Source organism: Gavialis gangeticus, unplaced genomic scaffold, assembly GCF_001723915.1.
Source record: "Gavialis gangeticus isolate Ggan-Ray unplaced genomic scaffold, GavGan_comp1, whole genome shotgun sequence".
Classification (NCBI taxonomy): Eukaryota; Metazoa; Chordata; order Crocodylia; family Gavialidae; genus Gavialis; species Gavialis gangeticus.
This window is the reverse complement of record NW_017729022.1, coordinates 115,752,038-115,763,875: the sequence shown is the minus strand read 5'-3', so window position 1 is coordinate 115,763,875 and position 11,838 is coordinate 115,752,038. Positions and strand designations below refer to the sequence as shown.

General features: G+C 43.0%; 1 long non-coding RNA gene across 1 annotated transcript in view; it reads left to right on the top strand.

Moving 5' to 3' along the window:
* LOC109296568 overlaps nt 1-11,838 on the top strand; it is a 34,168-nt gene that overhangs the window by 4,843 nt on the left and 17,487 nt on the right. The window contains exon 2 of the long non-coding RNA XR_002096988.1: nt 8,493-8,640. This is a non-coding gene — a long non-coding RNA (uncharacterized LOC109296568). The remainder of the gene's footprint in view (nt 1-8,492; nt 8,641-11,838) is intronic.

The window sequence follows — 11,838 nt, the reverse complement described above, 5'->3', positions numbered from 1 at the left end:
GTGGGGTAGCCATGGGGGGGCCAGGGGGAGTGGGGGCTGCTGGCAAGGCAGGGCTCCCTGCTGCAGCCACTGTCCGAATAATCAATGCTCTCTGAATCTTTGCTGAAGATTTGGAGAGCTTTGAATCGATTTGGACCTTTAAATTGGCCTCATGATTCGATTGGGATTCGGAGATTCGGCCACCAAATTAAGCCGAATCTCCTCCGAATCGAATCACCACCTGAAGCTTCGCACAGCCCTAGTATCCAGTCCACAAACGTTGTGCATCTGCTTCCATTTCTAGGTGTACAGCCCAACTATTTAGGTCCAAATGCAGAGACACAGTATAACAGTTTCAAAAGCACCTAAGTGACTCTGGCTCCTTTTAAGACGGGCCTAAACATATGTGGCAGCATTCTTAAAGATATTTAGTGTCCCAACAATGCAGGTTAGTGGCTGGCAGGATTTCTGAAGGAGCCAAAATATAATAGGCAGCCAATTCCTATTAAAGTTAATGGGATTTGTGCTCCTAAACCACATGGCCACTTCTGACAGTCCTGCTCTAATGTTCATTGCACCTGTGGTTAAAATGGGAAACAGAGTCCGAGTCCAAGGGGATGCAGTAGGTGTAGGATAGCTACAAAGAATCCATAAAGCCAAACCTGTGTGTCATTACCCCAATGTAGGCATCTTCCTTGCAGAGACAGTGCATGCATTGTCTTTGTATTCTTCTCTCTGTAGAAGCAAGTGCTGCAAAAACATATTAGGGGAGGAAAGGGTTTAGTTGAGATATTGTTACAGCCCATCTAGCCTATGTGCAGACCCCAGTAGAGCCAGGACATGAGGTAGAGCAGGCCGCCTCCCTGCAGCTTGAAATGGTCTCCACTTGAACAGCATTTCTCACTGGGGTATAGTTCCTGTAGGGTGCTCATGGGCGAGTTAACGCATTGCTGCAGGGCTTACAGATCTCCAAGCACCTAAGGTAGAAGAATGCCTGCTTTACTGTCCTGGGTGATTCCTGCATAAAGGAGAATGGAACCTAAAAATCAAAACTATATATGATCTCAGTTTGAGTCTGCCCTCCCCTCATCCAGTATCTCCTGAACGTTTTGTCCAGTTGGCCTCAGATTTCCTAGAAACAAATTCCATGCTGGGATAATGTCATGCTTGTGAAAGTTCAGCCTGATTATTTTTCACTGAGTCCAAGTTAGAGGGAGAGTGAAAGCTGGGCTTATAATGCATGGCTTCATCCTAACAGCTATGAAAATGTCTTGTGTTGATGATATCCGTGGGACTGCATGGGTCTAACTGAGAGCAGGATCCATCTCCACTGCTGTCCACATCAGGAGTAGTGTGAGAGATTCTTTCACTGATTTAGACTTATTTTAACTGACTTAAGCAAATATGTTCATCTGTTTACTAGAGCAATCAGGATACAAAAAGGACCAAAGCCCACATTTAAAGATGCCTGCAATTAGCCCTGCTGTGACAAACTGCCCCTCCACCTCTTGTCAAGAGAAAGCCCTGGAAAATTTATTTTCAACTGTCTTTACAACACATTGTCTCCAATTTAAATGCTGTCTTCCCTCCCTTTTTTTCCAAAAGTGAACATGAATTTATGGCTATGCATAACATAATTAGGAACTGTGTTTTTACTTCCCAGATGCTGCATAGACTACTTGAGTGTCCTCGTGCAAGTTATATTGCTCTTTTTGTGTATCTGTAAAATGGGTAGAATGCTGTTTCCTTTGTTTCGGAGTAAAATACTGTGAGTTTTTAAAGTCTTGAATGGAGAACAGCATGGATGCAAGAGAACTGTTAATAGTACAGGCAGTTGAAAATTTTCCATGGAAATATTTTTGACAGACAAGGTTTTATGAATGAAATGAAATGGAAATTTTGAAATACACAGAAAAATTGGTTGCTTGAAAACTTTGAGGTTTTAACTGAAAAACCAGTACCAGAAAATATGGGTTTTGGTTGCCAAAAACTTTTTAAAAAGGTTTTGAATGAGGTTATTTTTCATTTTTATGACTAACTCAGAACTTTCAATGAAAATGGAAAAAAAATGTTGAAAAATGTGTTTACAAAGGAAAACGATAATTTCCTGAGCATCTTTTGTTATTTCTATACTACCTGCGCAGCAATACTGTTGGTACAAAGGAAGCACTGTTCTGACTGAAAGCACTCAGTCTCAAAAGGTTGAGAACTGGATACATGATGTTGATGAACATTGATTTATTCATTTCTGTAGTTATATTTATGCATTCAACAATTAATCAAAAAATTGTTTCATTATTTTTCAATGCATGCCCCATGCCGTAGTCACTACACAGGTAATATACTCTGCTAAATCTGTTATTAATCTCTCTTGGGCTTTTCAGTGATACGCATCACTATAATGCTTAGGTGCATTACACCCATTAGTGGATTTACTCCTGTGAAAAGAGATGGTACTACTATACCCATTTTACAGGTGGGGTTCTGAGGCACAGAGAAATAAAGGCCAAAAGTGTCCAGTAACTTTGGACATCTGCTAGCTAGACCAGTGGTTCTCAACCTTTTTAGGCTTCAGTCACACCTCCATACCTTTTGCAAATGGAGCTGCACCCCATTTCAAAAAATGAATTAACCTATTACAGTGCTTACCTCCTCAGACAACACCTGCTCACAGTGAAGGAGTATGTACTTACCTCCTTGCAGAGGGGCCAGACAGAGGTGGCTAGGAGTGGCCAGCCAGCTTGAGTCTGTGCTTATCCCCTCACACCTCAGGGCACCCTTCAAAGCATCTCACAGCATGACAGTGTGCCATGCACCTGGGCTGAGAATCACCTCAGTAGACAAACCTAGGACCTTAGTTTTTCAAACTATTTTCTTCCCTTTAGAGAACAAAGAGTAGTTTATTATAGCTAGTGAATTTGAGTGCCTCAATTATAGGTGCTCAACTTGAGATACTATAAAAGAATTAGATTTTCAGGTACTGCTAAGTATATGCAGCTCTCCCTGAAGTCTTCCTTGTAATCAGACCTCTGAAGCAGGCCACTGTTAGGACCCAAAGCAGACATCCAACATTTCTAGCTCAGCAATTTAGACAAAAAAAAAGGTTTATAATTTTGAGAGAATTGTCATTTCCTTTTTTATTTTTTCCTTTACTTTTAACAGTTTAAAAAATATTTTATAGCTTTCTTTAAAAAAAACAACCCACAGTGGACTTTTTGTCAGCTCAGCGCCCCCACTTCCCCCATCACTGCTGACGGGCAGTTGGCTTGTGTGTGTGTGTGTGTGTGTGTGTGTGTGTGTAGATAGATAGAGAACATAAATGATAGGATGCTCGTGAGTTCACAGACTAATGATACAGAGCAGATGTGTGTGTCTGTGTGTGTGTAGATAGATAGAGAACATAAATGATAGGATGCTCGTGAGTTCACATCTTCTGGAGCTGGAACTTAAAAAAGAACATTGAATTTTGCTGACTTGTAATAAATCCACAAGAATTGGTAACGCTGCCTACAGTGCAGAGAATAGATACTCATATGACATAAGAACCTGCATATATTTATAGACCTGATCCTATTCTTGCTGATGTTAAATACAAAGTCCTCATTCACCTCAGGAAGCACAATATTGGATAACGTAAGTATGATTTTTTCAAAACTTCTCAAAAAGGAAGAAGGCTGTTGTATTTTAGACACTGGACTGGGACTCAGAAAATCTATTTTTAATTTGTAGGTTTGCTACTGATTTCCTGTGTGACCTTGGGCAAGTCTTTTAAGGTCAACTTTTTGCTTGCTGCCCTGTATTACTCTTGCATCCGCTACCTGTCCTAAGGTTACCTGCGCAGAAAACAGAGGAAACAGATTCCATAGAACTTCTGCCTAGGCTTTGTGCAGGTATATGCGGGCATACATGTGGAAGTGTTGGTTCTCACCCACTCCCACAATTGGCTGGTCAGCAGAGACGGACTGACATGCAGGGAATGGACACTGTTCTGGGCGGAGACTTGGTCCAGTCTCTGTAGCAGCAGCAGCAGGCTGTTCTGGGTTGGTGAAAAATGTGATGTCACTTACCCTGGGCTAATAGTAAGTCTGCTATTGAGCCATCAATATCCTTGTGTCTCACTTCCCTGTCTATAATATGAGGTTATTGATTACCTCTTTTCTTCCCTCTTTTGTCTGTGTTCCTTATTTAATTTGCAAAGTTCTCTGGGCAGGGGCAATCTCTTGCTCTGTGTGCAGTCCCCAGCATAATGAGGCCCTGCTCTCATTTGGGGATTGGTAGATGTTACTCATTGGGTCACTGATTTTTCAGGCTAGAGAAAATCTAGTCTTGCCTCCTCTATAACACAGAAAGACAATCTTTGCATGGCAATCTGTACCTTAAGCCCATATTTGGTGGTTGAGTTAGAGCACAGTTTTTTAAAAGACATCTACCATATTTTCTTGTATACAACATATGCCAAAATAAGATATACACCTTGTTCTTGAAGGGCAGAATAAAGAAAAAAAGATGTTTCCTTGTAGTAAGTAACTGAGTAACAGTATCTAAGAAGCTGAGCCTGCTCATTCTTCTGCCCTCTGTGGATTACATGCAAAGTCACTTTTGCTTTTGCCTGGCAGAAGCTTTAGCAGTAAAAACTGCTGTTACCATATTCGTTCACTTGTAATGCACATCCCAATTTCTAGCAGCTGCTTTTTGGGGAAAAAGTATGTATTTTAAGTTAAAAAATATGATAGTCTTAATTTTAAGAAGTTCAAATGATGGAGAATACACCATACACTTTTATTGCCTGAGTTAATTACTCTCACTGTTAAAAATGTGTCTGAATTCTTCTGGCCACTGGGTCTTGTTATACATTTTTTCTGCCATCTTGTATCAGAATTCTTCCCATCATTGGGGTGTCTACAAACTGTATCTCTGTAATCCCTGTATCTCTTCTAAACCCTTCTCAATTTTTCAAGATCCTCTTTATAGAAACCAGAACAAGACTCAGTGGGCACGTCTACATGATCATTAATATGCCATAGTTACTGCACAATAAATTTAGTACTTTGTGTAATCAAGTACTGAATTAATGTGCAGTAACCAGAGTTACTGTGCAGCAGCACCAGCAAATGCTTTTTTAGTGATACTACTGCACAGTAGCCTAATAATACTGCACAGTAGTGTATTAGCACTGTTTATGCTGTGATGCATTACTGCACAGTATTATTAGGTTACTGAGCACTTAGTGTCTCATGTAGATGTGCCCAGTGTTTCCATAATAGTTGCAATAATGCATTACAGTGGGCATGTCTACACAAGACGCTAACTTTGCACAGTAGCCTAATAATACTGTGCAGTAGCATGTCACGGCACAAACAGTGCTAATACACTACTATGCAGTATTATTAGGCTACTGAACAGTAGTGTCACTATGAAGGCATGTGCTAGTGCTACTGCTCAGTAATGCTCATTACTGTTTTAATTTAGTACTTGATTATACAAGTACTAAATTTAATGTGCAGTAACTACGGCACAGTAATGAATGTGTAGATGTGCCCTCTGTCTATAACACCACACTATCCCTGCTTGATATTTTCCTGCTTATACATCATTCACTTATTACTTTACTACTTGTGAGTAACAAAGCCAACAAATTATGAAACTTTTGTGATGTACCACACCAGCATGTATTTCACCCATGCATGTACCATATAAGCCATTCACTCATACTGTTTTAGGCCCCATTCCTATTAGGTACTTGGAATCACATGCTGATCTATGAACCTATAGAGAGCCCCAGTGAGGTTAGTAGAGCAGCAGTGGTGGGAGAGAGGGAAGGTCTTCCCTGTGGGGAGCCTCTTGCAGGATTAGGGTCTGAGTGTTGCATTTAACCGTTTGCTTAGTTTTGATAGTCAGCAACTGCCTGGCCAATAATCTGTTTGTTTCTTTATCAAGCAGACTAATAAACAGTGCTGTGTTGCTAAATGCGTCTAAAGGGAAGAGACAGCCTTTAGCCTTACTGCACTTCTTATGATTATATCAGTCTATTTTAGCTGAGCCAAGTATATTTACATGAAATAATGGAATGAGTTTTGCAAATCCCCCCCTTTTTTTTTATTATAAGTGACCGTCTAGCCAAGTTCATTTCCTCTCCTGTCTGAGCTCCTCTCTGAAATATATTATCCCACTTATTAAAAGCCAATAGCCTTGCGCTTTCCTTCTCTTCCACCCTCTCAGAAGAAGGGGCATGCAGGGGATTCTCGGATTTAGCGAGTGGGGCACCCCAGAGCTTGGATTCTTCATGAATGAGCTCACATCCTTTCTCTGTATGATAAGAGGAGCGCCTTTTGCATCAGGCAGTAGACTACATAAATATATACACTTTGGAAGGGTAAGCCTTTTGCCTCAGTATAAACTGTGATTTCCAAACAATGAGCTGACTGACAAGGAGTCATCTGCCAGCCCTCCAAAGCAGGCAAGCTGCGGAGAGTTCTCAGTGGCAACGGTCTGTTCACTCCAAGGAAATCCATCTCTGGAGGGGAGGAGGGAAAAGTCAGAGAGAGAAAGAGAGGGAGAGAGAGAGAGATTCCTGTTTGCCTTCTGCACAGAGAGCAGCTGCAATTGTCTTATGACAATATGTCAACATGAAATCATGACAAATCAGGCAGAGATGCACTACCAGATGAAAACAATAAGGAGGAAGCAAAGTGGGGGTGGGAAGGGAGGGTGGAAAATAGAAAAGAAGGAATTAAATCTAAAGTTCTGGATGCTTTTGTTGCTGTTGTGGACATGCCCTATCATACTTAACAGGAACAAAGCTCATAGCTATCTACTGACATTCCTTTAAAGTTCGTTTAAAAATGTTTAATACGTTTACTATTCTGTAAATTTTCTAGGACCTTTCCATCTGAGAAGATGATAAAGAATAGCCTGTAATATTTTCTTAGGAGGGATAGTTTACTGGGAACCCTTGAGGAATTAGAGGGTCACCTGGCAGGCTTTTGTAACATGTGATACCATACTTTGTCCCAGGTACAGGGAAGGAAATGCTCCTTGGCCCTACAGTCCCATGTACATAGCCAAAAATAATGTAGAAGAGTGAAAGCACTTTCCAGTGTATTTTTGCATACCAAATTGTTCCTGCCTGATAGCAAAGGGAGAGCTAGCAGGAGAAAGGCCATGGCTTCCTGCTTGCCTCCTAATTTCTATCTTGCAGAAGTCCTTGAAATGGGACGCAATGAATGTTTCCTTTTATTAAAAACTGAGCCTTCTCCAACCCACACAGTTTCACAACACTTGATAGAATGCACATTTTCCCAGAGTGTCTTTTTTTTTTTTTTAGCAATGTCCAATAAAAAATCCTTGCAAGACCTCATGGAAATGTCAGTAGCATGGCCAAATTCAACCTTAACATAAATGCGTGCAAGATTAATTGAATTCAGTAGAAGTTGCTGTCTCTGTGACCAGATCTGGACTGATTGGCCCATGGTAATTTGTCACTTAAGCTATATAATGTTTTCAAAAATAAAGTTTTGCATATTAATATTAGATCATTAATTGGAATCTATTAGGAGTGGCCTGAAAAGAAAAAAGTATTGAATTTAAATGTCTTTATCAATAAGCCATATCTTTCCCAGTAGTGAATCTAAGAATGGCATTCAGCATGTGATCCCTACCTAAATGCTGAGTTTATTTTCCTTTGTTCAGGTTCTGCTACATCTTTGACTGCTGTGGCCAGCTGGCATCTGTGCTTGCATGCCATGCTGCCATGCCACAGCTGGTTCAAGCCTGGGGAGACTTGATGGGTTTGCCTTGTTGGGTGGACAATGCACAAAAGTATTTTTTTGCAGTTTCGCTTTGCATGCCTATATGGGAAAATTCAGTGGAATGTAACAGGTATGAAACCAAGAGGGTTCTCCAGACATGTAAAAGGATTTTATAGAGATTGCTGTACAACCCTCCTAGCCCCCCCCACTAAAATAAATAAAAACCCCACCAAAAAATAAAATATCCCTACTATCAGATCTCCCCAAAACTCATAACAAAAACTGAGTAGAGAAGGAAATCCTTCCATGGGTTTTCAAGCCCTATTGGAAAGCATTTTTTCTGTTAAATTCCATGGGAACTTTCCGTAAGGTTAGATTCCAAACTTCTGAGTTTACTTTGAGTTTTACATTTGAGTGAACAGGAAGAGTTCTGCTCTGTGCTCAATTTACATTGGATTCTACAGCAATCATACTCCTTCAGCCTCTGTGCAGTTACCCCAGATTTTATGCACTGTTAATCGGATCAAAATCTGGCCTATTGTCTCATAGTCACTTGCCCCTGACATAGCCAAGTGTCATCTGGTTAAGTCTTTAAAGGGTCAGGTAATGTGGTAAGCTTAATCTACAATAGAATCTTGTATCATCCATGTGGGAACTAATGATACGGCCAGGAGTAATCCAGACTGGGTCATGAGCGACTACAGGGCTCTGGGCTCAAGGGGTTGGGAGCCCAGGTAGTCTTTTCTTTTGTGCTCCCTGTTGTAGGCTGCAGTCCCAGAAGGGAAGGATGCATTGAGGAAGTGAACTGGCAACTCTGACACTGGTGCCACTGAGAAAGCTTTGGATTCCTTGACCATGGCATGCACTTCAGGGAGAGAGGACTCCTGGGAAGGGATCCACTTCACGAGGAAAGGTAAGTCCCTGTTCACGGCCAGGATAGCCAATCTTTTGGACAGGGCTTTAAACTAAGATTGTTGAGGGACAGGGATACACAAATTCAAACATGTCCAGGGACCAACATACCAGTCAGCACAACAGATAGAGACACTGGGAGAGCCACTCTTGCGGGAGCTGAGGGAATACTTCTCCATCAGCAGGATGGGAAGATGAGGGCCTCAGTAGGAGGACTCAGGTGTCTATATACTAATGCCAGGAGCATGGGAAACAAGCAGGAGGAGCTAGCCCTCCTACTCTCCAGTGTGCATTATGATTTAATAGGTATTATGGAGACCTGGTGGGACTTGTCACATGACTGGAGCGTAGCTATAGAGGGCTACACCCTGCATAGAAGGGACTGGGTGGGGGAAAAAAGGTGGAGGCATTGCTCTCTGTGAAAGAACAGTACACCTCCTTGGAGGCTGACATCAGCTCCAAAAATGGACAGCTTGAAACCCTCTGGGTCAAGTTGCAAGTGGGGAGAGAGAGAGGGGTGCAGCGACAGAGATCTAACTGTAGGAATATACTACAGACCACCAAACAAGGGGGAGGAACTTGGTCTGGAGTTCACCCGAGAATTGACTGAGGCTGCACGTGCATGTGACATGGTCATCATGGGCCATTTTAATTATCCAGACATCTCCTGGGAGGAACACTCGGCCAAGTTGGAACAGTCACGATCTTTCCTGACCTGTGTCACGAGCGGTTGCGAGCTCTTCCTGACTCAGGAGGTACACGGGCCAACCAGAGGCAATGCTCTGCTAGACTTTGTCCAGGCCAAAGGAGACAACCTGGTGACCGACTTAAATATAGAGGGCAGTCTGGGTGACAGTGACCATGAAACCATCACATTTGCTGTCTGACATAAGGCACACAAATCAGATAGCAGGATTGAAGTCTCGGACTTCACAAATGCGAATTTCAACAAGCTTAGGTCACTAGTAGGGCAAGTGCTGTGGGACCAGGGACCAAAGGCAACAGGTGTGCATGAAGAGTGGTTGTTCCTTAAGGACACAATCCTTGAAGCACAAAGGAAGTTCATTCCCATGTGGAGAAAAGGTAACAGAAGGGCTGGAAAGCCTTCTTGGCTAAACAAGGAAATCATGGTCCTCTTAAGAAAGAAGAAAGAGGCTTATAGATTTCATAGACATTAGGGCTGGAAGGGACCTCGGAAGATCCTCAAGTCCAGCCCCCTCCCTAGGGGCAGGAAGTCAGCTGGGGTCATAGGTTCCCAGCAAGATAAAAATGTCTCTTGAAGGCGTTCAAAGTAGGTGCTTGAACTACTTCCAGCGGCAGGCTATTCCTTATGTCCAGCCAGAAATGATCATGGAGGAGTTTGACCATTCGATCTTGTCATCCCTTGGGGTGCTCTGGTGAACAAACATTCCCCCAGATCCTGATGAGTACCCCTGATAAACTTATAGGCGGCCACCAGATCACCCCTGAGCCTACACTTTGCCAGGATGAAGAGTCCCATGGCTCTCAGCCTCTCATCATAAGGTATGTTTTCTTGACCTCTGATCATGCATGTGGCTCTCCCAAGCTTCTTCACATCATTTTTGAATTGTGGAGCCCAAAACTGGATGCAGTACTCTAGCTTCGGCCTCACCAAGGCTGAGTACACGGGGAGAATGATGTCCTGGGATTTGCTTGAGAAGCATCTATGGATGCAAGCCAGCGTTTTGCTCACTTTACTAGCTGCAGCATCACATTGATGGCTCATGTTCATCCTGTGGTCAGTCATGACCTTCAAGCCCCTCTCATCCATAGTGCTAGCCAGCGTAGCACTGCCAAGCCCATAAGCATGCTTCAGGTTTTTCCTCCCAAGGTGGAGAACCTTGCATTTTTTGGTGTTAAACACCATCAGGTTCTCATCCGCCCATTTGCTGAGCCTGTCAAGGTCAGCCTGGGTTGCCCTTCTGTCCTCAGGTGTGGATGCTTTACCCCAAAGTTTGGTACTTTACCTCAAAGTTTGGTGCTTTATAAACAGTGGAAGCTTGGGACGGGCCCCAAGGAGGATTATTCCATGGCGGCCTGCATTTGCAGGGAACACATAAGAAAGTCTAAACCATCAACCAAACTTAGATTAGCAATGGGAGTCAAGGACAATAAGAAGTCCTTCTTTAGGTACATAGGGAACAGGAAGAAAACAAATGGGAGTGTGGGGCCACTGCTCAACAACTCAGGAGAGCTGGTTACTGGCACCCAGGAGAAAGCTGAACTCCAGAATGACTACTTCGCCTTGGTCTTTCAAGGGGAAAACCATGCCAGGTAGAGTAGAGGATGAGCACGGTAGGAATAATCACCTTCCTACTATTGCTGTAGAATTGGTGTGTATGACCAATTAATAAAATTAGACATATACAAATCAGCAGGACCGGATGATCTTCATCCAGGAGTGCTGAAGGAGCTGGCTGAAGTCATTATGGAACCCCTGGTAAAACTCTTCCACAACTTGTGGCACTCTGGAGAAGTCCTCAAGGACTGGAAGAGGGCCAATGTTGTGCCCATCCACAAGAAGGCCAGGAGGGAGGACCTGGGTAACTATAGATCAATCAGCCTAACTTCCATCCTAGGGAAAATCCTAGAAAAGTTCATCAAGGAGTCCATCTGTGATAAGCTTGCAGAAGGTAAGATTCTGAAAGACAGTCAGCATGGCTTCGTTGCAGGCAGGTCTTGCCTTATCAACCTCATCTCCTTCTATGACCTGGTAACTCACCACCTGAACACGAGAGAGCAGGTTGACATTGTATACCTAGACTTCCAAAAAGTCTTTGATCTAATATCCCACTATGTCCTCACGAGAAAATTGGAGGGTTGTGGGCTTAACTCGAGACAGTCAGGTGGATGAGAAACTGGCTGCAGGATAGGACCCAGAGAGTCGTAGCGAATGGATCTGTGTCATCCTGGCGAGAAGTGGGCAGCAGTGTCCTGCAGGGGTCGGTGCTCAGTCTAGTACTTTTCAACATCTTTATTAACGATTTGGATGTGGGGATGAAGAGCTCACTGGCCAAGTTTCCGGACAACACAAAGTTATGGGGGAGCTTGGTTACACTTGAAGATAGGCTACAGTTACAGGCAGACCTTGACAGGCTAGCGAGTAGGGCAGATTGGAACCAGATGAAGTTAAACTTTGAGAAATGTAAAGTGCTTCACCTCAGGACGAGCAACCCTC